We start from the raw sequence: 6960 nt of genomic DNA on the forward strand, positions 1-6960 counted from the left end.
GTTTTGAATAGGACCTGTGACGGTAAAATATTCATGTATATCTTAAATGTATCTTAAATATACTGATGCACAAGAATAAAAACGCTACTGGTATCTAAACAATTACGTAAAGCTTGTGAAAACGTGATCCAGAAGGGCACAATAGACAAGAGTGTTAAAATTACACATCTGAAAGCATTAAATACAACAGCAATGCTAACTAAACAGAGAAAGATTTAAGTTAAATTTGAAGAAAAGATCTGATGTATAAGTTTCAGCACCATGCATTCTTTTGTCCAATTGAGTTTATATACCTCTGGAAAGGGTATAGAGCAATCTTACTACACCTGTCAGCTACAGTGTGCTGCCTGCACATTTCTGTCTGCAGTAGAAAGACACCTAGAAAAGGCACAATATTTCATATTTTACATCTATATCATTCCTTCTCATCCCTAAGCACTTCAGAAAGTACCTGCATATAGCACTGAAACACAGCTATTTCTGCAGTGGAGATTTGACGCTAACGGGCCTATCACAATCGGCACATCAGCGCTGGGGAAAGGAAGGTTGGCAAAGGAACCCAGGACTCAATACTGCTCTTACACAGAGTTGTCTAGGAGATCTTCATTGTCAGTGACTTACACACTTGACTTCAAAGGAGAGGGGCGGGGACTTGGAGCATCAGCCCTTCTTCAACCATTTCAAATCTTAACAGCCCAGGAAGTTATTGAGAGAAATTTAGATTCACTTTCATTTACTGCTGTATCTTTCACCTCCATTTTTAGGCAGGGGGTGATGCAGAAAGCCAAAATAAAGGAAACTTGTGCATGCGTGTTTCTTTTACTCCAATGATGCATACATTGCACACATGCAGAGTCACGTGTTACCTACTTCTTAACAATAAAAACTCACATATACAAGTTTTTTTTTTAAAAAAAGCCAGTCTTTCTATCTGGACAGTTCCTACTCCTGAAAAGGGAAGAACGAGGGTGTCCGGTCCAACTCCTGAAAACCTGTCACCCTCAGCTAAATACACAAACAGCACCCCCCTTCACGCCTTCCTCCCTGAAAAAAGACTTTGTTCTCAGAATCCCCAAATCTGCACAACTGTACATCTACAGTTCTGTTCCCAGGGACTTAAACCTTCATCTCCCCACTAACACATCCATCGTAGAAAATTGCCAGGAAGATAAAATAAGTGTGCTGTCTTACACATGAAAGTTGCCCACAATGTTGCTGAGCCCGAAGTTTTGGCCATATGTCTACAATAATTGCCAAGGATAGCAAGAGGGTTGCTCTATTCCTTTCATTCCAAGAGATCCCAGGGGACAGTGCTGACCCATCAGCCTGAAGCTTTTCATGCAGGGCATCACATGAGTTCTATCTTGTCACACCCACTATTCAGAGTGTCTGAGGGGTCTTTTGTTTCTTAAAATTGCCCACCACTGCTGTCAGCAATTCCATTTGTAGCAGCAACAGTGGGAGTGCTAATGTTGACCCACTGCCAGTGTTTTAACCACTGTCATCTCACCTGAACAGAGCAAGTCTAGAGAGCACAGGTGTTGCTGTAGGCCAGTCTATACTCGTGCTCACACTTGTAGAGCTACACCAGTGGTGGTGACAGTTTTAAAATCTTAATAAGAAGACTGTGTAAACATTGGACTTTGCAGGGTGTGTGAAGAGGTTGGTATAAGCTATTGACAACACCTTACTCTACCATCTCCATCCTCTCTGATTCAGCTAATGAGATGGATGACTAGCCAAGAACAGGAGTTGTACGAGAGAGTTGGTAGCTCAATCAGACAGAGAATGTTGGTAAGTTGGGAGAACAAATTGGAGAAATGTTAGCAGCTCCACTAGAGGGGAGAAGCATATCTTCTGTTTATTACTCAAATTCAGAATATGGAGGTTATTAGATTCTCTGCTGCATTTGGATGCTCAGGTAGCGACTGACAAAAGCAGCTTTTTTCCCTTCTGCAACTGATGAAAGAGTTTGACATTTTCTTTGTCCCTCAAAATCGAAGTCCTGCAGTACACTCTACAGTTTTTAAAATCATTTGGAAACTTTAGTGAGAATGTGACTATCCACAGTGCTTTGCAAAGAGAACATTTCATCATACCAGCACTCCATGTCCTGCACTGGCTTCCAATCAGTCTGAAACTGGAGTTTTGATCTACACAGCCCTAAGTGTTTTGTGTTTGAGGCTACCTGAGGAACCATCTCTCTCCCCAGTGATACTGCTCCACCTCCAAGCAAGAGCTCTCTGGTTTGTGCAAGAGAGCCTGTTACAGGGTATTTTCAGTGAGGAGTCTGTGTACATCTATACCATGGCAGCACAGCTATGGTGCTGCAGCTGTGCCACTGTAGCACCATAGCGTACATGCTTCCTACTCCAATGGAAAAGCCTTCCATCAATGTAGTTAATCCAACTCTCCAAAAGGTGGTAGCTAGGTTGATGGATTAATTCGTCAACCCGTTTAGCAACGTCTACAGCGATGGTCTGGTCAACCCTACTACATCTCACAGTGCATGAATATTTTCACACCCTGGACCAACGTAGCAAGGTCAAGCTAATTTTTATGAGCAGACCAGGCCTTTAACTCTGGGATTCATTTCTCCCTGGTCAAACAGAGCTTGGATTCTTGGTCTTTAGGTGAGCTGCAAGGCTCATCAATTGTCATGGCTTCTGATGAGAGAGTAGGCTCAAGATTATTGTGCGTCTGAATGAGGTTTATTCCATTTTGCACGTTCAAACTGGCCAGGTGGGAATATCATTGCATTTGGGAGGTTTTTCCTCAGGTTTGGGCATTTCCAATATTTGTCCAAACCTCCCCCCTCCCAGACCGCTGCAAAAACATTATTCCGCGAAGAAATTTTTAAACAGCCTTCAATGGACGCGGCCCCACTTTTCCAATGGATTCCCACCCCGCATTGCCCCCCCCCCCCCATGCGCACAATACTCCCTTCGCTCTGTCAGGGCTCTGGCCCCGGCCCCCTCCTCCAGCGCCCTCGGCAGGGGGGTGTCCCTAGGAGCCCTGCTCGCCTCCTCCAAGGCGCAAGGGTGGGGTTCACGGCTGAGGGGGGGCCTTTCCTCCCCACAGCCCCCCCCCCCCCCTCCGGAGCCCTCCAGCCCCGGCCGAGGAGCATCCCATGGAGCCGGCTCCACGGCGCTGCCCCCAGGGACCCCCTGACCGCCCCTCCCACCGCAGGGCCCATCCCCGGGCTCCGGGTAGGGCGCCCCCAGCGGCCCCGTGCGGAGGCTCCCAGCCCGGGACCCGAGGCCCCCCTGCAGCGGCGGCGTCTGCGGGCAGCGCCGCCGGGTCCCTCTTACCTGCGCCGCCGCCGCCGCCGCCGCCTGCCCCTGCGGCCGGCCCGGGTCTAAGTGGCCCGGAGCAGCCCCAGGCTCCGGCACCAGGCGGACGCCATTTTGTCTCCGGCCTCGGAAGTGACGTCGAGAGGAGGGGGGCGCTGAGGAACGGGCCCCCCCCCCAGCAGGGAACCCCGAGCCAGTGACCCCCCTCGGGTCTGCCCCCAGCCACCGCCCAGGTCTCCTGCGGGTCACCCCGACCCGCCTCTGCCCCCTCCACCCCCCCCAAACCGGTCTCTGCCCCTCCCCTCTGCCCCAGCCTGTCTCTGCCCCCTCCACGCGCTCCCCCCCAGCCTCCCCCAACCCTGCCTCTGCCCCCTGCCCCAGCCTCCCCCCAACCCTGCCCCAGCCTCCCCCAACCCTGCCTCTGCCCCCTGCCCCAGCCTCCCCCAACCCTGCCTCTGCCCCCTGCCCCAGCCTCCCCCCAACCCTGCCCCAGCCTCCCCCAACCCTGCCTCTGCCCCCTGCCCCAGCCTCCCCCCAACCCTGCCTCTGCCCCCTGCCCCAGCCTCCCCCCAACCCTGCCCCAGCCTCCCCCAACCCTGCCTCTGCCCCCTGCCCCAGCCTCCCCCCAACCCTGCCTCTGCCCCCTGCCCCAGCCTCCCCCCAACCCTGCCCCAGCCTCCCCCAACCCTGCCACTGCCCCAGCCTCCCCCCAACCCTTCCCCCAAACTCTCTATCCCCTTCCCACTCCCCCCAACCCTGCCTCTGCCCCCTGCCCCAGCCTCCCCCAACCCTGCCACTGCCCCCTGCCCCAGCCTCTGCCCCCTGCCCCAGCCTCCCCCAACCCTGCCTCTGCCCCCTGCCCCAGCCTCCCCCCAACCCTGCCCCAGCCTCCCCCAACCCTGCCTCTGCCCCCTGCCCCAGCCTCCCCCCAACCCTGCCACTGCCCCCTGCCCCAGCCTCTGCCCCCTGCCCCAGCCTCCCCCAACCCTGCCACTGCCCCCTGCCCCAGCCTCCCCCAACCCTGCCTCTGCCCCCTGCCCCAGCCTCCCCCCAACCCTGCCACTGCCCCCTGCCCCAGCCTCTGCCCCCTGCCCCAGCCTCCCCCAACCCTGCCACTGCCCCCTGCCCCAGCCTCTGCCCCCTGCCCCAGCCTCCCCCAACCCTGCCTCTGCCCCCTGCCCCAGCCTCCCCCCAACCCTGCCACTGCCCCCTGCCCCAGCCTCTGCCCCCTGCCCCAGCCTCCCCCAACCCTGCCACTGCCCCCTGCCCCAGCCTCTGCCCCCTGCCCCAGCCTCCCCCAACCCTGCCACTGCCCCCTGCCCCAGCCTCTGCCCCCTGCCCCAGCCTCCCCCAACCCTGCCACTGCCCCAGCCTCCCCCCAACCCTTCCCCCAAACTCTCTATCCCCTTCCCACTCCCCCCAACCCTGCCTCTGCCCCCTGCCCACTGCCCCAGCCTCCCCCCAACCCTGCCTCTGCCCCCTGCCCACTGCCCCAACCCTTCCCCCAAACTCTCTATCCCCTTCCTACTCCCCCCAAACCTGCCTGTGCCCCCTCCCTATTGCCTCAAATCCACCTCTACCCCCTCCCTCTAATCCCTTCCTGACTCCCCACAACCCTGCCTCTGTCCTCTCCCTCCTCCCCAAACCTGCCTCTGCCTTCTCCCCAAACCTGCCTGTGTCCCCTCCCTATCCCCCCCCCAAACCCACCGCTGGCCGCTCCCCTTTACCCTTCCCTACTCCCCCAACCCACCTCTTCCCCCTCCTTACTCAGTCCCAAACTCCTTCCTCATGCCCTGCGCCTCTGCCCCCTCCCTAGTCACTTCCCCAAACCCCCAACCCACTCCTCTGCCCACTCCCTAATTATTCCCAAACTCTCAAGACTCCCAAAACTTCAACCTTGACCCCTTTCCTCCATGGCTCAGAACCCTCAAAGTAGAGGTGGGGAAACATTGAAATTTTGTGATGAAAAGGGAGGACAATTTATATAAAAAAATATAATTCCCATTTTATGACCAGTTCAAAAGGCCCCATTTCCCAAGACTCCCAAACTCTGATTCTTCCCCCTCCCTCAATATTCCTCCTGACAAATCAGTTGCCAGTGCTCACCTCCATAATTAACCCCCACCCTCCAAGGGCAGATTCTTCTCCCTTCTTAGCCCTTTCTTGCTTCTCTCCCCTCAGTAGTTCAGCTCCACAAGGGAGTTCTTACTCCTCAAGCTGATTGAGCTCAGGGGCTGTCAGAAACTAGTTGGAATGAATGGAGATGTTAAATGTCAGAGAGAAACACTTCATCATCAGGGGGCACAGGTTTGAGAAACCTTCCTACTCCCAAAAAGTAAGATTTGGCAGGTGTAGAAAGGGAGGGTGATGGTGAAATTCCTGACTTGTTGGGACCTAATGTGAAATTTTAGTGTCCTTTTGAAACAGCAAACATATTGTGATGTCCTGTAGCAACAAACATCTTCTCTCTGTAGTTTCTGAGCAGGTATTTAATAAAAAAAACAGAGTCGGCTCATTTCTTGATACATGTATGCGTATGTATCATCGAGTATAATAGGGTCTCTCTTTGTATAATCTGACTATAAGGATTTGAACTTGAAATTCTATATACGTAGAATTAGGTGGTCTGAGTTTCTTCCACAGACAAGCTGAGAATGTGCCATTCATAACATAAATGGGGAAGGATTCTTTGGTTAAACACAATTGGGGATGGAGAGGGTTGATATTACCAGACTGTTTATGGTTTAGAGATCTAAAATGTAGAAGGATATTTTTGTAGTTTGATTTGATTTCGTTTCAAATTGTGCACGTACATAAAAAGAGTAAAACTACTGATAAATATGGGCAAAGTATCAATACAAACTATACAATATCTGGTTTGAAGAATACTGTTCCACATGGTGAGTTGGAAACTTTCCCGAGCAAGCAAGGAAAAATTGCCTAACTTGACAATTTTTGCTTAATTTAAAATAATCCATTCAATTTCTAACACTTATGGTTGTAAAGATAACCTTTCAACTTTAAAAAGTGCAGAGTCTGAAGCCAAACTAGCTATGCCAGGCAACAGCAGAGTGAAATTACCAGGACAAAAGCCAGATTCACAGCTGCTCTTCAGAAATCAGAACCCTGTGGTCAGCATTGAAACAGTCAAGAATAATGTTCATTTCTCACTGCAGCTGCTTGTCGAAACTACAGGTAGCTGAAGCAGGTCCCTGGAGTTATTCATGGAGCAAGTCCCGAGAACACAAAATTGGAGAAGGAGAGGAGTATAACAAGAACAGACCATTTCTCCCTCCTAATAACTAGGAATCTCTGAGGGACAGAAAGTAGCAATACCCATTCCTCCATCCTTGTAGCAGGCAAGGAAATCCTGGATGTAGGAGAGGAGGCAGAAAACTCCTTCTCCCTTCCAGCAGAGAGAGGTGAGTAGAGTTTCAAATTTAACTCCTGCTAGCCAGAGACCGATTCAGAAATTAAGTCCTGATCAACGTTCAGGGACAGCACCTTGTCAGAAATCCCAGGACCTTTCCCAGAAGTTGGATAGCAGAGTAGCTCACCAAGGCACCTCCTTGCTCCTCTCTGATGCCCTTCCCCCCTTTACATTTTGTAGTTACTTCAGGCTATTGGGTGTCTGGTAAATTCAAAGACTGTACAGAATATACAAAGA

At 52.4% G+C, this 6960-nt stretch overlaps 1 protein-coding gene across 7 annotated transcripts in view; it reads right to left on the reverse strand.

The window, feature by feature from the left end:
• PRDM2 (PR/SET domain 2) overlaps positions 1-6960 on the reverse strand; it is a 127741-nt gene that overhangs the window by 118237 nt on the left and 2544 nt on the right. For 3 of the 7 annotated variants that reach the window (XR_006276389.1, XR_006276392.1, XR_006276388.1), the window contains exon 1: positions 3312-3430. The exons of 1 other annotated variant lie outside the window; for it this stretch is intronic. The gene's annotated coding sequence lies outside the window, so the exon portion shown is untranslated. Of the gene's footprint in view, positions 1-3311; positions 3431-6960 lie in introns of those variants that run through there. 3 more of the 7 variants (XR_006276391.1, XR_006276393.1, XM_043500041.1) reach the window with 2 other exon arrangements.

The sequence above is a fragment of the Dermochelys coriacea genome, chromosome 18 (assembly GCF_009764565.3).
Source record: "Dermochelys coriacea isolate rDerCor1 chromosome 18, rDerCor1.pri.v4, whole genome shotgun sequence".
Classification (NCBI taxonomy): Eukaryota; Metazoa; Chordata; order Testudines; family Dermochelyidae; genus Dermochelys; species Dermochelys coriacea.